The sequence below is a fragment of the Plecotus auritus genome, assembly GCF_963455305.1.
Source record: "Plecotus auritus genome assembly, chromosome: 4".
In the NCBI taxonomy this organism is placed as follows: domain Eukaryota; kingdom Metazoa; phylum Chordata; class Mammalia; order Chiroptera; family Vespertilionidae; genus Plecotus; species Plecotus auritus.
Window position 1 is genome coordinate 182117462 of NC_137775.1, and position 23446 is coordinate 182140907.

At 43.1% G+C, this 23446-nt stretch overlaps 1 protein-coding gene across 3 annotated transcripts in view; it reads right to left on the bottom strand.

Annotated features, from left to right (window-relative positions):
• The window catches only part of JAZF1 (JAZF zinc finger 1), a 309481-nt gene that overhangs the window by 273845 nt on the left and 12190 nt on the right, over positions 1 to 23446 (bottom strand). The window contains exon 1 of one of the 3 annotated variants that reach the window (XM_080666511.1): positions 5828 to 5847. The exons of the other annotated variants lie outside the window; for them this stretch is intronic. The gene's annotated coding sequence lies outside the window, so the exon portion shown is untranslated. Of the gene's footprint in view, positions 1 to 5827; positions 5848 to 23446 lie in introns of those variants that run through there. 3 annotated transcript variants of the gene reach the window in all.

Sequence of the window (23446 nt, forward strand, 5' to 3'; positions counted from 1 at the left end):
CCTGGGGGTCTTGCCTCACCTTCCACAACTCCACATTTCCTTCTCCACATCCTGGCTTGACTGAAACACGGCTACCTGCAAAGGCCACCAGGCTCTGTTCTGTGACGCCGCTGGCCTTTGTGGAGAGCTGTTCCCTGCTTGGAAAGCCTCTCCTGACACAAGTACATTTCACTAACTGGTCCATACCCTTCAAGGTCCAGCTCCAGCTCTCCATTTCTCTGGGTAAGCCTTCCCTGGCTTCCTCAGGTACTGTCCTCACCACCACACCTCGAACAGACACTCCTCCTCAGAGCAGGTGTTCCGCTGAACTGGGGTTCTCAGCTGGAGAGTCTGTCTCCCCATCACAGGCAGGGACCACATCCTTTGGAAACAATGTTCCACTGGCCACACTGTATGTACTGCAGGAACGAATCAATGGCAAGACTTCTACCCTCTATAGAAGTTGTTGAACTTGACCCCCTGTATCAAGGAGAGGAAACATTACCTGTACCTATGTCCGGTCTTTGGAACCACAGACAGATCCTTTTAAGTTAAGAGAAAATGGTATTATCCCTAAGAGGCCTCTATGGTGTATTTTCATCAATGCAGCCCTTTAAAAACATAAGCCAGGTCTTGTTTAATTATTTTATTATCTGTCTTTACTCCTAAAATGTAAGCTCCAGAAGGGCAGTCAATTGCATTCACGGCTGAATCCCCATCACCTAAAGCAGTGCCTGGAACCTAGACGATGCTCTGTAAAAAAAGAAAAAGATGTTGAATGAAGGATGGAGTAATAAATGAACACATGAAGATTAAAGTTGCTTGATGTGGGGAAGGGGGGGTGAAAAGAAGGGAAAGAATTTGAAACAGATTCTGCACTGCTAAGCATGTTTACAAACTGTTTTATAATCACTAATTAGCTTTTCTAAACCACATCCCCTCGAGTACAGGCAGGCCTATCCTCCCAGTTTTAAGATAAGGGAATTCAAATCCAAGGTCACACAGCAAATCAACTTCCCCTTCAATGCTAAGCTCTGAGCTGTTAATAAGAGTGAGATTAAAGATACTGATGATTTGTAAAAGGTTGAAATATTAGAGGAAATACTAGTAAAAGAGTTCAGGGCATGGGACCAAGAAAGCTTTGCACATATTCTCAGCACACTGCACTAAAGAAAAGCAGACTGCTCTGTCCGGAATTGTACGTTCTCAGGGTGTGTACACTGCATTATTCGGTCATCAATTTCCACAGCCCTGAGAGGCAGACATTTGCAGGAAACAATGGGAGCTGCAGTTTAGCTCCAGCATCTCAGGCCCAGCTGCCAATCAGCAGTGACAACACTCTGTCACACGGAGGCTGGGCTCACGCAACACCAGGGCCTGCACGGGCGCTTTACAGGGAGAATGCAGGGGGAAGAGAGAGGAGAAGACTAAAACACCAGCTAAAAATGAAAGGAAAGAGTTCATCAAATAAACAATAGGCTGACATCAAAAATAAAAATAAATATATACAATCATAGCAGCAAAAATGCTCATGCATATTACAAATGAGACTCTAAATTATACTTCTCCCCCCACCCCTTATAAAATAAAGGAAATGGACAGATGAAATAAAGAGTCCTAATCTTTCCATTTCTGTTTTTTTTTTTTTTTTTTTTTTAATCAAAATGAAATTTGCCTTACCCTGGCTGGGTGGCTCAGCTGGTTCGAGTGTTACCTATACACCAAAAGGGTGAGGGTCTGATTCCCAGTCGGGGCACATATCTAGGCTGCGGGTTCAATCTCTGGACAGGGCATGTGTGGGAGGCAACCAATTGATGTCTTTCTCTCACATTGATGTTTCTCTCTCTCTCTCTCTCTCCCTTACTCTCTCTAAAAAATCAATAAAAGCATATCCTAGGATGAGGATTAAAGAAAAATTAAATTTGTTGAAAAATCATAGCTGGTTTCCCAACATTATTAATAAGACCAAGAAGGGAAGAGTATAATGTACATTTTGACTCAAATTTTGGTTGGTCTTTTTCAATTTACTTTTTAAGAAATGTTTTTTATTGGTTTTTGAGAGAGAGAGGGAGAGGGAGAGAGCAAGAGAGAGAAACATCAATGTGAGAGAGAAACATTGATTGGCTGCCTCCACCCAAACCTGGACTGGGGACCAAACCCACAACCTCTTGGTACACAGGGTCATGCTCAATTAACTGAGCCACACTGGCCAGGGCTCAGTTTACTTTTTATTTAGTTGGGGAAATGAGATCAATCTCTCTTCTGTTTTAACAATTAGTTTCCACTAAAACATAAAAATACATTTGACAATGGGAGAAGGTCATAGACTGCTGAACGGGGAATGGAGGAACCAAGAACGTTCGGAAACAAGAGAGCCCACCCTCAATAGCCCTTCAAGACCGACCCACATTTCATCAAGTGGAAGGGCCGAGCACAAGGTAACGAAAACGTCCGGGCACTGGCAGGGCTCAAGGCAAGGCTCAAGTGTGAGATCTCTGCTTCTCCGGGTACTGAGGGTCTGACACTATGGGGTCAAGCCTCCCAAAATACTGGAAGCAAGTATGAAACCGTATTGAAATGGAGACAAGGAAAACCCAAAGCTGGGGATACATTCTACCCCGACCCTGTGGCTTAATCACTCACTCAAATTTCACCCCATATAATGTCAGATGAGGCGTTTCTTAACATTTAGCATGGTAGCGTCTTGTCGACATCCAACAAACCAAAACAACACTGAAAATGGTTTGTTACTAATTCGTCTTCAAAGGTGCACGAAAAGCGAGCTGAAGCTTTCACCGTATTAACTTTTTAGGACAGCTTTATAGAGGTCGAGTTTATATAAAATCCACCTATTTTTAAGTGTGCAGTTTGATGGGTTTTGGCAAACATATACAGTTGTGTGACCATGATAGCAATAACAAATAAATAAAAAAGAGAGTATTTGCATCACTCCCCAAAAGCTCCCTGGTGCCTCTTTGTAGTCAAGCCCCTTTCTCCATCCCAGGCCTCAGGCAACCAGATCTGTTGCTACGGCTTTGCCTTTTCTAGAATTTCATGTAAATAGAATCATGCAGTGTGCAGCCTGTGTCCGGTTTCTCTCACTTAGCACGGCAGTTTTGAGACTCATGCATGCTGCTGTGTGGGACAGGAGTGCCACACATTTTTATTGCTGAGTAGTATTCTGTTTCCTCATGTCACTTCCACATGCTTCCTAGAAGCCCTACCATAATCCCTATGCTAACATCCTAAATGTTATTTCCCTACATTCCTTGATTTTGTCCTCTGAAGAAATGTCAATATGGCTTTGGTCACAGGGCCAGTACAAAAAACATCTCCTGTCCAGAGGGTCACGATCGTCAAGCCAACAAAAATTGAAGCACACAGCTGGAAATAACTAGCCATGCTGAAGAAAAGAAGGCCAAAGGTGAGAAGCCGACATCCCGATGAAATCTCCTGACTATAAACACTGAGTTAGAGAAAGCCACTTCCTCACTGATCAGCTGATCAGCGTTTCTACATTTTAGGAACGATGACACACCTGACCATTGTGAGGGGTGCATGAGACACCCGCGTGGCTTGTGAAGTTTCAGGATATTTAGCTATTTCACATGATTGAATTTTCGGATAACTGAAACTTATCGTAAGTGCCGTTAATTACTAATTAAGTACTGAAAGGGTACTAATTCCATGCCTTATTAAACAGTCTACTGAACATAATGAGCTGTTTACTTGATGCAGAATCAGCATTATAAACAGTCTGATGGTGCTAAGCTCTTGAACAGAGGTTAGCAGACTTGGGTCTCCCTATTCTAAGCGGCCCCCAAATAGTTATTTTAAGTGGAACTTTCCATCTTCTTCCTATGTTAACTGGCAACCTTGATACTGTTGCTATGTCCTTGCTACTAACCTGCTACTATTTTCCCTTTAAAAAAATCATAAAATATCTCCATGATACAGAAAAGTCTTAGAAAATAAGTATTTTCCCTCTGACTTTGAAACTGTTCACAATTGATATGTTTCAGAACATTTTTCAACACAGTAAAGAAATAACTTTTTTGGTGAATTTCCCTTTCTTTTATTGCTGTGCGACTGAGTTTGCCCATGTGAGCACGCATATACTTTGGAATGTCACTTTGATGACCTTTTGTTCAATGCGTTTTTAGGCTGCTACATAAGCACCATTGTTTTAGATGCTGATTAGAAGAGCAAGTGAATGTACCAGTTATCGAACCCATCCCATGTCGTCATCACTCAGGTAGGATATTTCTGATTCCTTGCTACTGTACATGGACTTCAGAGAACATTCTACGCGTATAGTCTAACGTCCTGACGTTTAACCTACTCAGTAAGCATAGGTGAGCATTATCGGGCTTGAAAGTGACTCTGATATCATCAGAATGAGGTGTAAGAAACTGTTTTACTCATTCATCCAATTCTCCATCCATCCATTCAAAACACACTTACCAAATTCCTACGAGACATTAGAGACCTTTTTTTTTTTTTTTTTTTTTTTTTTTAGTAAAGTAAGTTAAAAAGAGCAAGACATGGTCCCTGCCCTCCATAAGCTCACACGCTAGCAAGGAGACAACCTTGCTGCACTTGAAACATCAGAGAGCTGCACAAAGGAGCAGAGCGAGAGTCTGGGATTTGCTGCGCCACACTGCGCGGCCGACGCCTGCCACTCAGAGCCTGTGGGAGGAAAACTCCCTGGCTGGCTGTGCAGGGAGTTTAAAGACAGGTGAGGCTGTCCGTCCACTGATACTGGTTCTACCTACTATTCTGTTCTGATATTAACAAAGAGATGGTATCCAATTTTTTCCCCCTAATCCAAAGGCAAGCATAGCAAAATGATAACTTTTTCTCTCCTGGTACAAAGCGCTGTCACCGTCATTTTCGGTGAAGGAAACAGACCTTTCTCGTGACAGCAGAGAGCAATCACAGAGCTGGGCGTGTTGCCTGTGAACACCTCCTCTCAGGCAGCCCAAGGTCTCCTATTTTAGCAAACAGCGCCCTTCCAGCTCTGTCAGCAATGCATGACAATCTCCTTTTTTTCTTAATGCCTGTCAGACTGGAAACAGGGCCAAAGAGGTGTGTCGCCACTGTCAGGAAAGATGTACACAGAAGAAGAAAGAGCAGCAGTTCATGCCTGAAGGTCAGACATGGACAGGCAGGCTCAAAGGTCCCCACCCTAACCCCAGACTCTCAGATATGTGGGACCTTGTCCTTGTGAGCTATTGCCAGCCCTCCTGGGCACACCTCCTTCCGTGGTGGCTTTCTCAGTAAGAGACAGGGAAACTAATCTAGAGTGGAAATAAGGAAGCAATGGGAAAGCCTGAGAACATGGGTTCAAACAAATTCCCACACAAACTACCCATTTTTCTTCCATTTGAATCAGCCGGGGAGGAAAAAAATCCACTTCTCTTTAAACCTGGGATCTGTCTCAAATAAACATATCAGCGGAAACATCTGATATGGCAATGAGCTAAATAATTACTAGATAATTCACATGTTCTTAGCAGTCCTTTTTAAAAATGTTTTTGATTTTAGAGACAGGAAGGGAGAAGGGCAAAAGAGAAACATCAATGGGAGAGAACAACATTGATTAGCTGCCTCCCTCACACCCCCATCAGGGATGGAGCCTGCAACCCCAGCATGAGCCCTGAATAGGAATAGAACCAGCTACCTTGAGGTACACAGATCAACACTCAACCAATTGAACCACACCAGCCAGGGCAGCACTCATTTCGTTTTCTTTGCAATGTCAATGCTCTTATTCTAGTCTCTTCCCCACATCCCTCCTAACCCTCCAACCCCCATGAAATGAACACACTGTTTGTAAAAGTCTTACATTGTCTTGTGGAAAAGCACCTTCCTCAGCAGGAACCTCAGCAGGAACGCCTGAGTACACAGATGCCCTCGTGGTCACAAGAGATGGTGCCCTGGACCGGTGTGCCTTTCTCTGTGCCCTTCCCAAGAGCATCGTCAGCCTCAAGGAGTTTCTAGACTCTCCGTCAGGGAATGGAGTACACGAAGGGAACTGATCATTCTACTTGGTGGAGAGGCCTGTCCATAAAGCTTTGAGGGCAGTGCTCCAGGAGACCCTGACAGAAGTTCCATCTTGTCCCAGGGTGGGGATGAGCACGGGGAAGAGTTAGCAAGGAAAGCAAAGCTAGGCAAGGGACAGTCGCGGAACGGCCAAGAATTGGGCACAGCTGGCCTTCAGAAGAGTTGCTCACCGATTTGGATTTCACAAAGCAGAACTTTAAAAAGCAAGTAATGTGCCAAAGAAGGATCCAGAAAAGGAACGATCCTCTATTATCATCTTCATTTCATAAAAGAAACAACAGTTTAGCTGACCAAGGGCATTGTCTCAGAATAAAGGACGCAAATGACACGGTGTCTCTGTATTTGTCCTCATTTTGCTGCAGACCAACGGCAGCGCTGTCATGAGCTGGCGCAGGTCTGCACTTCGGGGCAGGGTCTCCACAGAGCTCAGGACAGGTGTGCCCTCTCTAAAGAGGCGAGCAGCTCCCTCCTGCTTCACGCCGGTGAGAGATTCGGAAGCTCTCAGGTAGGTCGGAAAGGAGGCCAGTATGGCTACAAAGGGCATGCGCTTCATTTGCCACAGGCTGCCCGGCCTCTAGGCCCTGCCACGGCCTGACAGCGACTCTTTCCAGTTATTCCAGTGTCTCTAGGCTGAATGTAAACTCATAAGCGATTTTCAGTTACTGTGCATGGATTCAATAGAAGGAGCTGTTATCAGTTTCATGTACAAAGAATTTCTACTACAAGTAAAAAATGTTTAAGTTATAGGTTAACAAAAATATGATATTATACAGAATAATGCAATGAACTGTGTAAACAAAGAGAAACTACATCCAAATGTTAACAGTAACAGGCCTGGGAGGGGGGATTATGAATGTGCTTTATGTTTTATGTCTTCTAAATTTTCTACAATTTATGTTCGTATTTTTCTATATCTTCATTTTCTGTAATACTTCAAAAAACATAGGATAAAATGTATTTGCTTTTAGAATTTTGAGGGTCAAAAGTAAATTTTTAAGAAACACCACAAGTTGAAATTGTTTTAAATTGCCACAATGCAGCAAAGGTTCACAATAATACTCTTTACTAGTAAAAAGCAAACAAAAAAAGAACTGTAGCTCATGTGCGCATATACTTACTAATCATTTTTCTTTCTGCTTTAGGATATCAGGCACATTATCATTTTACCTACATATTCCCCCAAACAAATCAGCAGGCTCTCATCTTTATGCGGTTTCATTCTGACACGATGAAGTGAGTTTCAATTTGACTAATTATTTCATCACGTAGAGGTGAGATCCAGCCAGAGCTGTTGATTAAGCAGATGATCTCTTATACTTAAAAGAAAAAAAAAAAGGCTACAGAGGTCAGCTCTGATGGGTTTAAAAGGAAATGAATTAGGTTTGATGGACTCATAACACGGTTGTCAAACCTCCTCCGTATAGTACTTTCCCAGAGCTGACCACATCACTCCAACAATTTACTACAATTCATCCAGATACTTTAAAAGTTCTATATTTAGCATAAAGTCCTAAAGTATGAACTGAAAAAAGTGGCTTGATTTACTTCTCACGAAACTTTGCGTCTAGTTCCTGGTCTGAGTAAGCTGCCCTCTGACCCACTGACACCCCACCCACCAGTGAGTCCACTAGGCTCACCCCCATTAGCACATCCCTTTTCTCCCGAGCTTTACTGCATTTCCTCCAATTCTTACTAAATGCTTACTCTATGCAAGACACTATTAGTGTCTTCTATCTCCCATCTACTCAGACGAAGGGGAGAAAACATCAGAGGCTACATAGGTAAAAATAAACCTTGCTTTAGTCTTCCTTTGTAAAAGATAAAGATAAAAATAAAAAATCTGACTCAGGGAGTATAAGAATAATAGAGTAAATGTGGCAAATTAGTAAAGAAAAACAGATGAGGCAGCAATGAGTGAAGAAAGGGTTACAGATACAGGAAAAAGAGGAAGGTAGAAAGTGTGAAAAGTGGAGACAGTGAGAAAAATGACAGAGTGAGAAGGCCCAGAAATGATACACAGATAAAACTAAGACAGCTATACCAAGATTACTGTTAAGACTAAATGTTTTTTGCCCTAGCTGGTTTGGCTAAGTAGATAGAGTGTTGGCCCACGGACTAAAAGGTCCTGGGTTCGATTCCAGTCAAAGACATGTACCTCGGCTGCATACTTCATCCCTGTCCCCAGTGGGGCCATGTGCGGGAGGCAGCCAATCGATGTGCCTCTCTCCCATCGATGGTTTCTCTCTCTCTCTGTGTGTCTCTCCCCCTCCCTTCCACTCTCTCTAAAAATCAATGGAAAAACACCCTTGGGTGAGGATTAACAAAACAACAAAAAAGACTAAATGTTTTTTAAATCTGTGTTGCATTTTCACAAGTACAGAGCAGTATTATGTAGTTTCTTAGTTTAAAAAATTTATAAATCATGTAAAAGGTTTAGGAGCTATTTGGCTAATTTCCAACGTCAAGAGGCCAATTTCCAGTTTATGACAATTTTGCCTTTGAAGCAAAGATGGAGAAAAATGCTTCGGCAGAGAACAGTCTGGGATTGTCTCCAACCGAACTGTACAGCCCAGGATAGCTAGGCCAACCCCACACCCACCCTGCGACATAAAAAATAGAAGGAAAACCAACCTCCTGAGCAAGGGTCAGCTCCTCTTCTCCTGCACTTCCCTCTGCCGTAGGCGCCCACTCCCACCAAGCTCTAGTCCATGGAAGCCAATGCAACCTCCTCTTCCCACAGCCCCGTGCCTCTGCATGCAGTCACCCACGTGGAAATGCCAGCCCTTCTCATGTCGTTCCTCATTCTAGCCTAGCAGGGGTCCTCAAACTACGGCCCGCGGGCCACATGCGGCCCGCCGAGGACATTTATCCGGCCCGCCGGGTGCCGCTGCCTGTCCTGCTTAGCAGCCGACTCGTCCACGGCCCGCAGGGCGCATAGGAATTTGTTCATAGTTTTTTTTTTTAAACTATAGTCCGGCCCTCCAATGGTCTGAGGGACAGTGAACTGGCCCCATTTAAAAAGTTTGAGGACCCCTGTATCTAGACCCTGCTCAGAGGCTGCCCGTGCTCCAAACCCAACACCGTTGCGCTAGGAGCAGTGTGGGGCAACCAGTGCCCCCCAAAGTGAGACCGTGGTATGCTCATCTTGGAGCTCACAGTTCCCAACACTGTATCAGCCAGGGAGTGGCTCCTGGAAAATGGGTTGATCAAATAAAATTAATTAAACGAAAATGTCTGGCTCTTTTGCAAACAAATTAAATTTAGATTAAAAACATGATTTTTACACTAAAAAATGGTAACAATTTTTTTTACAAAATGTCTTTTCCTAAAGTCTGCATTCAGATCATGATTTTTTTTTTTTTTACAAAAGAGATGACTAACTTTTCTATTGGGGAAATTTTCATTATTAACATCCTGAGGGATTGTTCAATTCTAGATGGAAATTCCAGGATATTCTACCTGAGGCAAACTGGCCCACTGGGACCTCCATTCTGAACCCACATTAAACCAATCTATTCCCTCTTCCTTGACAGGCCTCCTCATAACCCGAATTGTGTTCTCTTCACCAAGCTCCACATTACCAGTCCCCTCCCCTCCCCTCCCCTCCCCTCTCCTCTCCTCTCATTCAAGGCTTCCAGACACTTCCTTTTCTGAAGCCCTTGTCTGTAGACCTATTTCATTAAGTGTGACAAACAGAATTGATGTGGTCCAGCAATGCCCATGGTGGGGCCACCACACACCATAGCCAGGTTAAGGAGATTTTAGAGGCCTGCAACACCTTTGTGAGGACCCAAAAGCCCAGGACTATGTTGCGTACTATATGTCCTCTCCTGCCCCCACTTGCCTTCTCTCCATGTTCCTCTGCAACCATCATCATGAAAATCTAAAAGAAATACCCACAAAAACTTCACTAGGAAGAATCCAGGGAGAGCACCGGGAGTGCCTGGGTCCTTCCACAGTGGGACGGAGGAAATGAATGGCAGCCCCTAATACAGCTTCCAAGGGTTTGGGAACTGGTGTCCTGCCTGACTTCCCTCCCCCATGAGGATAACTGGCCTGCATAAGGGAGAAGCTGCAAAGCACAGATGAGCTTTTGCTGCAATTCCACAAATTGATCCCATAATCAGAGCCATCCACCAATAGAATGGAGCCCAATGGACCTGAAAGGAGATGATGTGCCCTTAATTATTACAATGGTCAAGACTGGTAGAGCCATTTGTCAGGATTCCTACGGAAGAAATGTTGCATGGGGTTGCTGGATGGGTTTGAGACCTCCAATGACCCTTCTAGTACTTAAGATTCTGTACTTATACAGGCCCTTCAAGATCCCTGGGCACCTTAATCTCATTTCTAGTGCCCTGGAGTAAGTCAGGACTCAACAATAAACCAACTAACCAAACCACATTTACTGAGCATCTCCCGATGCCTGCCATTGTCTATACAGGTGTAAAATAAATTCCATTCACATTCCCTACCCAACAGCAACCTTTAACATTTTGCTTACACCTTACTAATCTCTCGCTAAGCAACTTGAGGATCTTGATGACCATTAATATGAAGCCACTAATACCCCATTCCTACCTATCATTTATTAATTATGATAATTTCTCAGTTTCAAAATTTCTGTAACATCAATGACTACAAATATCAATTTCTTACTAAGGTGAAGCTTACATACGAAAATAAAAAATGGGTCCCTATGATAAAAAAATGGTCCTTTCTCCTCAAAGAAGATTACAGTCAAAATAGACAAAACACATAAGAAAGGGCAAGAACACAAACATCAACAAAGAAAAAGCCTAGAAGCAGATACAGTAATCTGTTTGCAACTTCTATTTTCCCTTGTTCACTAAAACTAAAAAAATAAAATTGGCCTGTGGTTTACTAAATTTGGTTTCCAGTGCTTTTCTCACCAAACCACTCTGCAATCCCATCAATCTCTAATAAAAATGATTGGGAGAGGGAGGGAAGAGAGGCCGCAGTAAAAATATGTTGTATATTTTCTGGACTGGATGATGAAACAGAAGGTTTCACTTCTTGTTTCAACTATTTTAGCACCTTCTCATTTTACTCAATTTCAGGCCCATTAAAGGGACTGGGCAGTTGGGCAGAATATGAGGAGAACTCATTCTGAGAGAAGATTAAAACCCATGCAGTCATAAACTGTCTTCAGTTACTGTGCACACGAGTCAAACCAAACCATCCACTCAGGGTGTAATGCAGTCTGCAGGGCTCGGGAATAATACATCCCTCTTCTGATGGAGGTACAAGTCCACTAATTACCGAATGTGCTGCCTCGGTCACAGGGTCTTCATTCTTCCCTTATAAAGAGTGTTTTAGTTTTCAGGCAAGAGGAGAAATTCAGATGGGAAATGAGTAATTTGGAACCTCTTACAGCTCTCTGGCCTGCAGTAAGTAATCCTTTCTTCCCCTTTCAAAGTCAATCAGCAAAAGTATTGAACACAGAAAGCAGGGCCTGGCCGCTCGTGGCCCTGCAGGGAGAAGAGCCTCCACCCAATTCTGAATTGTCACACTCAGAAACAGCCCCTGCAAAGGAGACCCAGGGAAACAACGGTGTCAGGGCACGAGAGCCCAGAATGTGCGTATGGGTGTGCACTGGTGTGTGTAACTACAGAAGCACAAACACAAGCACCACGTTTGGAGGATGTGCTGTAGGGCAGTAGAGTATGGTTTCTAGAATCTGGGTTCAAGTTCTCACCTGGCTTCCTACTGGGTAGAAGGCCTCATGCACATGAACCTTGCAATGTTTCAGCTTTTTGATCTGGAAGGTGATCAGGAGGTTATGCAGGCTAACACAGGTATTGTCTGAACTGTAGTACCTTGTATAGACAGATCTACCTTTGATAGACACAGTATTCATTCAACCCAAATTGCCACTCCCTCCAGCAAACCTGTGTTTTGTGGCTGCCAAGAACTATGCAACAATATACTTAAATACCAAGTCACCTAAACCGTTCTGCTGGAGCCATCACTCCTTAACCAAGTCCTTGCTTGTGAAAGGTTCTCTCGGCCCTGTTTACCTTGGACTGGCATCAAGCATCCGTTTTCCTCTGCATCTGAAAGTCACTGGGTCAAGGCTCTCAAGGCCCCTTTTCACACAGAGGAATCAGTCAAGGGCTGAAAACGCTCTGTGTGGTGGTGGTGGTGCTGGTGGTCGCCGGGCCAATTTCGTGGGGAATCACTTTGTGGCTTTGGCAGAGTCTGCCACTGTCTGCTGGAATAAATCCGCAGCCAAAATATGATTTGTCTAATTTGACTTGTGTACATTTTCTGAGTACAAGAGAGTATTGATAAGGAATCTAGGTAAGAGGAGAAAATGTGTGTTGATGGCTCTGAAAGCACAAAACGTTCATTCAGTGAAGGGGGCCGTGCCCTCATTATAATTATGGATTAAGATTACATCTTCTAACCAGTGTGCAACAGAATTGCCTGGGAGCTTGTCAAAACACAAATTGCTGGTCCCACCCCATAGTTTGTGATTTAGTAGGTCTGAGGCAAGAGGACTCGGTGTTGAGAATTTGCATTTCTAATACAGTCCTGGTAGATCCTGATGCTGCTGAACTGGGAACCACACTTCGAGAACCACTGCTCCATACATAGGAGTAGTTCCTTAGCAGTAAGAAGGTTCGGGTCAGGTCATAGGACACAGCACACTAGCAAGAAAAGAAGGGGTGATCATTCTCACTTTATGTTTGTAGAATGAATGCATGAGTCAACTAGCAGATGAGTAAGCCTGCCTCTATCAATACCACATTTCCCATGTTTTTTATTGAAACTATTGAACACTACACATAAATCAAGATGGCCTGCAATGTCCTTCAACCAATGACAGATTTTAAAACCAAAGACTATAACACACACACACACACACACACACACACTGTGTTAGTCTGCCAAATGTACCCCAATATCTATACTCTCCTTCTTCCTCTTTTTTTTAAAAAAATATATTTTATTGATATTTTACAGAGAGGAAGAGAGAGGGATAGAGAGCTAGAAACATCGATGAGAGAGAAACATCGATCAGCTGCCTCCTGCACACCTCCCATTGGGGATGTGCCCGCAACCAAGGTACATGCCCTTGACCGGAATCGAACCCGGGACCCTTCAGTCCACAGGCCGACGCTCTATCCACTGAGCCAAACCGGTTTCGGCTCCTTCTTCCTCTTAATAATAGAAGCCTCACAGTTTTAGCTGAGCAAATGATTGCCCAGTTGCAAACTATATTTCTCCACCTTCCTGCAGCTATTTGTGCCCCCAAACAGGTCCTTCTTCCCATAGGCTGAAGAGCAGACGAGGCGAGAGGAGGCCAGCTTCAAACCATGGAGTCTAGGACCACACTCTGGAGCGGAGGTGAGCAAACTTCTGAAGGACCAGACAGTGCACTTATTAGCTTTGCAGGCTCCTCACAGAGGCAGTAAGAATGAGTTAGACTTAATGAATTTCATCCTTCCTAGATAGATGACCTATTGTACTGTATAATGCATACAAACTGAGTCTACAGTCTCATACTTCACTGCTTAAACAATTTTTAAAAATTTTCACCTAACGCCGATACTTCACATACATAAAAACAGCACTAGAAAACAAAGTGCTTCAAATTAAAAAAAAAAAAACCACACACACAACTTCTCTTAGATTAGATTGTGATCTTTTAAAAGAGCTACTTTAGTTTCATTCACAATAGCTAAAACAGAACTTAACGGAAGGACAGGGCGCTGTCTCCAAGGTGGTGAAAAATGGGTTCTGGGGTGGGGCTAAGAACCTCACTCTGTTTAGCTATAAAGCACAGATCTACAGGAACAAATAGACAGTGAATCCATGGTATTAAAATTCGTAGGCTGGGGGAATAGGAAACAATATCTGAATTAGTTCCTGGGGAGGGGCTCAATGAAAAAAGGTTGCAAGACAGGTTTACAGAAACACCCCATCTAAAACAATATAGACTGAACTCCCACCGTCACTCTCTATCCGCTCTCCCTGCTTTACCGTTCTTTTCTGCACTAACCACTACCTAACATGACATATTCTCTGTTGTTGTGTCTTCTGGGTCCCCCCTGTAGAATGTAGGCCCAGGGGAGCAGGGCCTTTCTTCACCGCTGTGTCCTCAGCTCTCAGAACAGGACAGGCCCAGGATGGGCAAGGCTGATGGTGTAAAGGTGGGGGGTTGGATTAGATGTTCTCAAAAGTTCCTTCTGCTATAAAGTTCTATGATTCTAAGATGCCCTTAAAAGCATGGTTAGCCACAAAGCATCATTTTTTTTATCCATCCCAGGAGACCATTCCTTGCATACCAAAAGCATCTCATGAGAAGGGGGCCCATGTGTACGCCCACAGGGCCAGGACCAGCTGTGTTTTAGGAAGCCTTCTGTATATTTATCAAAGAAGCCCCCTGGTCAGAAACTTCAGTGTAACAGAACTTCATGTTGTATTGGGTGTTAATGAAAAGATTCCAGGATTTCTGAAATTATCAGCAAGATATGGGCCTTTCTTACTCACACTCAGCTTCTAATTGTCAAGATTGGAGGTAGGGAACTATGTGGGAGTCTTTCTTGGAGAAGAAAAGTCTTGAGCTGTCTGCACACAGCATTTTTAGACCTGGAAGAAACCTCAGAAATCATCCTTTCCTGCAGCAGAGTATAGTTCTGGATCTCAAAGTCCAAATTTGAATTCTGGTTACTTTCTATTTTTAAAAAAATATATTTTATTGATTTTTTACAGAGAGGAAGGGAGATAGAGAGTTAGAAACATCGACGAGAGAGAAACATCGATCAGCTGCCTCCTGCACACCTCCTACTGGGGATGTGCCTGCAACCAAGGTACACGCCCTTGACCAGAATCAAACCTGGGACCTTTCAATTCGCAGGCCGATGCTCTATCCACTGAGCCAAACCGGTTAGGGCCTGGTTACTTTCTAAGTGAGTGACAATGGGCAAGCTATTAACCACTCTGTGGCAAAGCTTCCTCATCTGTAAATGCAGAATAATAATAGGTGTATCTCCCTAGATAAATTAATTTATGCAAAGCACTAAGAAGAAGAAGAATGCCTCGCACGGTGTAGACATTCAACAAATATTAACCATTATCAGTACAAGTACCCTTTTGGTTTTTATTTTTTTAAACTTGAAAAATCCTTTAATCTAAGAAAAGTTTACCCAAAAGCCCTATATATATAGAACATGGAAACTACTACAGTTCTAAGAAATCCTAGAGCCCCAAAGAGCACTCTTAATCACTGGCTTTCAATACACATATTTTACACATAAACCCAAAACACATATTCTACTCCCCATGAAATGGAGATTCAAGGTTGAAGTGACCAGTCAAGGTCACACTACTAGAACCCCAGTCTCAACTATTGACTCTTGTACCCTACGTCACCAGGTGCCTCCTCGTTATCACAGATGTGTGTGTTGAAAGTACTTCACCGCTATCACAGGAATGAGGGGTCATTGATGACAAGCAGAAACTGGAATGCACAAAGCAGTGCACTTGACCTTCACAGAGAATCATGAAAGTCACCAAGCCCCTCAAGTGCAAAGCAGAAAATTCCTACACAGCATCCCTAATGGAGGTTTATGTAGCCTCTGACTGAATTATTTCCAGAGAACACACTGCTTTTCCTGATAGCCTTTGCTGCTGACTAGCTGCAGAAGCTAGAATGAGAAGGAGCATGTGACTATCTTTCATTTTTCAGGAATTTCACCTTTCCTAGGGCAGTATGGTGAAGGCCTTGAAGTCAAGCATGCCTGGCTGTATAATCTTGATGAGATTACTTACCCTCCTTAAGCCTCAGGGTCTTGACCTATAAAATGCAGATAATAACCGAACTTCCCTCACAAGCTTTCTGAGAGGGACAAATGAGATAATGCATTAAATTGTTTTTAACAGTCTCTAGCACATAGCTGGAGCTGAATAAGTTGTAAATCCTATTATTATTATAACCACCCACTCTTTCCTCATTAATTACTAGACCAGACATTAGCTATTCAACAAAAAGGCAAAATTCCCTAATGCAGACTTGTTGGTCCAGGGCAAGAATTTGCTAGCCCTCCCTTCCTCCATAGTAATAGAAATAGCTGGTGGCTACATGTGCCAGCGCCTTTGCAGCTACACGTGGCCATGCACTTAAGTTCTCACCAATGGAATAGGAGTGGAAGTGACTGGTTACCCTTGAAGGCCTGGGCCATAACACACTGTATGTGTACTCTTTTCCTTTCCCCCAAGAGGAATACAAAGGTTCAACCTCAGGAAAGGACCCCGAGTTTTTACCATTTAGAAGAGGAGTAGACCGTGGGAGAGCAGAGAAATCAGGTGGAAGGAACCTGAAGCCTTGAATGGCTGGCTGGAGCCACGTAGCCTACCTACCCACCGTGAATCCTTATATGAAAGAAATAAACTTCTTGGACTTTTAACCTATGCAATGTGGTGTCTATTTATTATACTAGCCAAGTCTTTTATCTAGAGTAACCACTCCTTGAGAGCAATGAGTTAGCTGAAAATTTACAATAACTTTGAACAAGCTTATGGCAAGATCGCAGCCACAATCTGAGAGGCAACTCAAAGGATGGGCATTAGAAGAATATTAGCACAAGTATTCTTTAAATGCCCTCTAAATCATGTAGACACATGTGAAAATTAGCCTTTATACTATTTTCAATTCATCTACTGTGACATAAAGTTCTTCTGTCCTTGAGTGTGTAGTATCTGATTAAAGGCAAAGCATCAATCCCTCTTAAATCCTTTAAATTCCTTCAAGGTTTCAAAAGTCTTTATTTCAGGCAAAATGTGAACCTGAAAATAGAACAACTAAATCTATTTTTAGCAGCAATCTAATCTAGTCCTTGGAGTTAAAGGCTTTATGGTAGAGGATACATGTCTGTATACAATTCAGTGGATATTGGTAAAGTCCCTATATCATAAACATAGTGCTACTGCAGAATGGGGACACAGAGATGAGTACAGAGTCATAAATCATGCCTTTTGGAGGCTCACAATCAAATGAGGAGAAACAGAAATCCTATCCTATATAATAAAAGGGTAATATGCAAATTGACCCTAAGGGCAGAATGACCGGAATGACCACTCAACCAGTCACTATGAGGCGCACTGACCATCTCTCGGTCCTTTTCCCTGGCCGGCAGGTTCCCATCGCCCGATGGAGAATGGGGAACCGGGAGTGGGTGGCGGGGGATGCGTGCGGTGCCAGGCCAAGGCCCCCACCCTGCCGGTTGCCCCACACACAGAGGGCAACCCACGGTGGGGGCGGGGGGCGGTGAGAGGCAGGAATGGCCAACCTCTTGTTCCCTCTCCCCCCACACCCTCATCAGGCTCTGATCGTCCAATGGTAAACAGGGAATCAGGGTGGGTGGCAGCGGGGGGTCGGAGAAGATGGCCCTGATCACAGGCCAGGCCTAGGAAGCGTACCTGTGCTTGAATTTTGTGCTCTGGGCCTCTAGCACTAGAATAACAATAATGAAATACTGTCTTAGTACCTCTGATAATAGAGAATAATAAAAGCATTTATCAAATGTCTAACATGTAACAGACACTACACTGAGATTTGCCTCTTACTTAACCTTCATAACAGTATAATATGGTAGATATCATATTCCCCATTTCCCAAATAAGAAAATTATACATTAGTAAGTTGCCCAAAGTCACAGAGAAGCCCAATGAGAACTTGGGATGTCCGACTCTAGTGAATGCTCCCTCAGCCACCAAAAAGTGTGGTGTACAGTGGGAGAATGGGGTGTCCCAACTGGCAGGGCAGCTCTTTTTCATCCTCTGTGACATTGACTTGAAGCTGGGGGAAAGCAAAGGGGCACAAGATCCACCTGGCACAGCAGCCCCAGGGCTTTTCTGACGCTGTCTGAGCTGGGAACCAGCATCACAGGAAGGGTCCCAGACTTCTTAGCCATGCCAAACATCTCAGGGACTTAAAGACAGGCACAGAGCACTGGGCAACCCCAATTCAAGCCTCTGGGTTTTTCAGTGACCTCAGAATGGAAACCAGGTCATCTCTAACCAGAGAAGCAGATTCCCTGTCCTTTGTGGCTAAGCAGAAATCATTCCCTGCTTTTACCTTCTTGAAGCCTTAATTTCCCTGCTGAAGTGCTCCTTCATTCCTCACTGGGGAGGCCCAGTGTATGCCTCCCAAGTTCTCTGGGAGGTTGTGGGTTCAGCAACCTCATGTTTATATAGTACTGTGATCCCTTCAGGGAGAGATTTGAATCTCCTTACTAAATTTCAAACCCTTTTGGACTTGTTCTATTTCTGATAAAAGCTATCTATGATAATGGGTTACTGTTTGCTCACATCTCTCTCCCTTCCCCTTAGGGAGGAATCAACTTCCTGGACCTATCAACTCTGCATGTGGCCTCAAGACTTGATTTAGCCAAAGGGATGTTATGGACATGACATGAATAGAGGCCTTAAAGAGCTTCTACTTACGCTTCGGGGTCCACTCTGAGAAGAGCATGCCCTTAGTAGCTGCTGCCCCTTCAGCCTGGTCCTCAGAGGGAACACACGTCAGCTGATGTGTGCCCAACCCATAACAGATCAGCTGAGTAGCAGCCTGAAGCAGAGCCGCCCAGCTGAATCCAGCTTCCCTCAGCCACATGCAGTGTCCCAGCAAACAGGGAGCATGAGAATGAGCGCTTATTGCTGAAAGCCCCTGAGTTCTGGAGCAGTTTGTTATGCTGCATTCATGTGGCAGAAGCTGACTAATGTATCATCATTTTGTATTAATTGGAAAGGTTAAATTACAGGTACAAATACGTACATGGATTTCTGAGTATCTCACAAACTTTGTTTTTTCCCTTGAATTTCATTAACTGCACAGCATCCTATTATTCAAAACATACCATTTCTCAATTACTTGAACAAAGATACTGGCAAGTTAGAATACAGAGAAGAGGATCATATGCCTTCAATCAAAACAAAAGTTCACCTTGCCAGTGAACTGTTTACACTAACCTCTCCCCATAAGATGCAGATGTAGAAGACAAAGCAGTATCTATTTTTCATGGATGAGCTACAGAAAACATTACCTTTCAAAATAATAAAAGGTATTGATGGTGAAATACTGTACTCAGGCTCATGGTCTATATAATATCCCTCAGAAAATTTTCTCCCTTCTGTCAATATGTTTCAAGTTACTGGTTTCAAGACCATTCTCTCCTCCCCTTTTGCCAAAACTCATATCCACTAAAATATAGGCAAGATTTCACAAAGCTCCTGAAGAAAAATGTTAAGAAATCTGTAGGTCCCCAGAGTTTGCAAACTGTACCCAACATTATTTTTAATGCATTATTTTAATGCTTTATTTTTAATGCATTATTTTAATGCATCATGATTATTAATAATCCTTATTTTCACTCCCACTCCAGAATAAAATAGCAAACACTAAATGAATTATGTTAGTCAAATGCATTATGTTAGTAAAAAATTTGTATTTCAAGATAGATTTCAAAATATAAACGGGGCTTTTAGAATTGAAGAAAAACAAAACTAGATTTGAAGAGCTCCAGAGGCCATCAGGATTTCCAGGTCTCCAGAGGGCTTTGAAGGTGGCACTGGGGTCCTTGAGTTATTTGAATGTTACAAAAAGCATAGTGGGAACAGTAGCCATTATAAGAGTGGGCGGGGGGGGGGGGGTGCTGGACTTATTACAACTCCTCTGTGACTCGGGCGGACACACACATGCGCAGGCCCCTGACCACTGCTCCCAGCCCTTCCCCCACCGCTCTCCTCACTCCCTCTGTCCCATTATACCTTCCTCCCTGCTGCTCCTCAAGCATACTTGGCACTCCTGCTCAGGACCTTCATCCTTGCTGGTCCCTCTGCCTGGAACAAGCACCCAAATGGCTCATTCATTCCCCTACTTCATTCAGGTCCCTTCCCAGACACCTCCCTCTCAGAGAGACCATCCACCCCTGACTGCCTTATCTCCAATGGGCCCTCAGTCTCTCTCCCCTGCCTCACTCTATTTTCTTCCCAGTGTTAGGACTCTGAAATTATCTCATGCATTTGTGTTTTGTCTACTTCTCCCAGGAACAGGGACTTCACTGTGTAATTCACTACTGTATCCCAAGCTCTTAGGTAGTGCCCACACAGGGCACTCAGTAAGTGTTTAATGAATGTATAAATTGGGAGTTTCAGACGTCACTGCATGAAAAACAACAACAAAAAAAAACAACAACAGAAAAACAAAACATTTAATTACTTTGAAATCAGATTGTTTGTTAGACAAAAACCGTCTAAGACATAGAACCCATAGGGAGGGAGAAGGAAAAAAGAAGGAAAGAAACCCTCAGTAAGAAAAGGGCAGGAAACCATTTCTTTAAGCACTGGTAAGTCACATGAGCCTGGCCTAGCTTGTGGATTGGATCCTGGCATATTCTCAGAAGGGGAAAACCAGTGGCAATATATTCTACAGGACTGAACATGATCTTAATTGCTGTCAAATACCATTTAGGAATAAAGTGTTTTAAATATTCCTACAATCAGTAAACAACTCAACCACTGCCACTCCAACTTTTCAGACGAGGCCTCTCCGGGACTTTCCTGTGAGGCTTGCAGCATTTGAGTATGTGACATCTCAGGACTATTGTTAAAGAGATGCACAGCCACTTAATGAGGAGAGAATGGCATTTTGTTAGAGTCCTTACAGCCATGTTCCTGGCTTTTTTTCATCAAAGCCCCATAAATATGTTTGAATGACTCACAATAAACCTTGACGAATGATACATACAAAATCATCTCCTGTTTTTCCATTGCTTAGTTGGTACATGAAAAAATTACGTCTTCTGTATACAATTGAATAAACCTCTCTAGTCCCTTAAAATGCCTTTTCTCCCAAATAGAAAATTCTATTTATCAAATATGGAAGTCATTTTTGTCATCACATGATCTAATGTCTCAAAAACTTCAATCTGGATAAACAATACTAAATTAAGGCTGGTATATTTTGAAACAGCAAGAATTTGTGTGTGGAATGTTTTAACAGCTCATGGATTCCTAGGACCACTCAGTATGACTTATACAAACACCAACCAAAACTCTACCAAGGAAGTCAAATTTCACCCACCGTCCCAAACTAAAAATGCTTAGCGAAACCCAGAAATGTATAAGGTTATTTTGATCGGTAATCTGAGGAATGTGGCCATGGGTGCATCGTCCTGGTGCAGAAAGATGGCACAATCACATCCATGTTAACGTTCATGGGGTGCTTCCTAGTTGCCTGCCCCTTCATATGCATGTTTTTCTTTAATCCTCGTAACAACACTCTGAGTAAACACTAACTATCCTCATCTGGCAGAAGTTGAGGCCTAGAGAAATTAAATGACTTGGCCAAGGTCACCTAGCCAGTGGGATTCGAGGCAGCACCCCAAACCACTCTTTGGTAAGGCCTCCAGCACAGAGTCCTCCACAAGGCAAGGAAGGGAACTGCCTGGAGCTTTCTTTTCTTCAAAGTTGACCAGAGTCCCAACAGCTAACACACCAAGTATAAATGGTATCTCACTAAAGAGAGGTAGTAGAATTGTTCTCATTTTAGAGATGAAGAAAATGAGGCATGGAGAGGTTACAGAGCGTGACAGAAGGAGCAAAGCCAGGGATCCAGTGAGGCAGCTTGGCTCCGGGATCCATGAACTGAACCACTGCTCCATGCTGTTCTCTCCGCTCCTCTGCGCCCAGCTCTGTCGCTCGCCCATGACTTCACATCACCTCAGCTTCTTCAGCCAAGGAATGAGCTAACTGGACTAGATCATGGCTAAGTTTCCTCCCGGTTTTCCAGTGATACGATGCTCAAACACCTGCAAAATGTATTCTTACCATGATGCAAACACTCAGGATAGAGTTTTTGAGGGATCCTGCTTTTTTGTCCCCTGGTGGAGGGAAATGAAACTGATGATGATCTTAATACACTCTGAGGAATGAGGCTTGTGGTTCAGAATTTGTTACAAACAAAAAATTTTCAATTACCAAGTTTTCTTATTAAAGTACAGTTAACCATTTCATAAAGAGAAATGGAAATTAAAAAAACAACAACACTAAACTACTATTCTTTCTATGATGCCTCTGTAGTTTATGTAGCTTCCTTGCTAGAAACAAAAATCCTCAAAGCTTACATCTCAGCATTCATGTGAACTCCATTAAAACACATGGCCTATCAATATCTCTTGTTAAATACCGTGATTACATGGAGTGGTTTTCTTGCACAATATCTGAAAACCATCTGTATTAGTTGCAAACATTCAAAGACAGATTTCACATAAACATCTTAACTCCTAGCTTCTCTCTCTCAAATAACAACATTACTGAAAGGATCTACCAGCCAAGGGCCTGCACTCCAACATGGCAACACCAGGCGGGAGGAGCAGTGGCTGCCTTTTTAAGTGAAGCAAGGGCTCTCCAGTTTGCCAGCGTCCCCACCTCTCCCACTTACATTGAACTTAGTCACTTCACTCATACATGTGCCCTGAGTGAGAGATCCTCAGGCCACAGGCTCCCCATTATGAGCATGTCTGCTGTACAACATACACGAGATATTATTACATCTTCAAACTTGCTCTACGGTAAACGACTGCTTCCTGTAAAACTAAAAACTGTATCTATCGTAAGGAAATGCAGCAAGGGTCACGCCTCTTTAACAGTTGGATTCCCTTTTAAAATTCCATAATCCTTACAATGTAAATTATTGCATTAATGTACACCAGTGGGTTCTCAACATGGACAACATATTACAATCAACTGTGTAATGTTAAAAAAACAGATCCATACCCAGAAGCATGGCTCAGTGGTTGAATGTCGATCTGTGAACCAGGAGGTCACAATTCAATTCCCGGTCAGGGCACATGCCTGGGTTGCGGGCTCGATCCCCAGTGTGGGGTGTGCAGGAAGCAGCCGATCAATGATTCTCTCTCATCATTGATGTTTCTATCTCTCTCTCCCCGTCTCCTTTTCTCTCTGAAATCAATAAAAATATTTAAAAAAAAAACAAAAACCAAAAAACAGACTCTGGCCTCCCTAGGTCAGTCACATCATGAGCTCTTGGGGTGAAGCCCAGGCAGCTTCACTTTTCTAGGTTCACCCAAGTGATTCTGATGGCGACCCAAGATGAAAACTCTTGACATAAACTCTGCTGACATATAAGGTATGACTTACATCAGTAAGATTGATTCCTACAAGCCACAAATGAGAATAATTCTCATGACTTTACAATACACATTACATAAATACTGAAGATGTTATCATCTTTCCAGGTTTTGACAAAATAATCTTTCTTTATTCCAACATCTGAAGAGAAATGCACATATAACATCTCTTGACCAAAAGTTTTGTTTAATGTTAATCTATTTTAACAGCAGATGTCTTG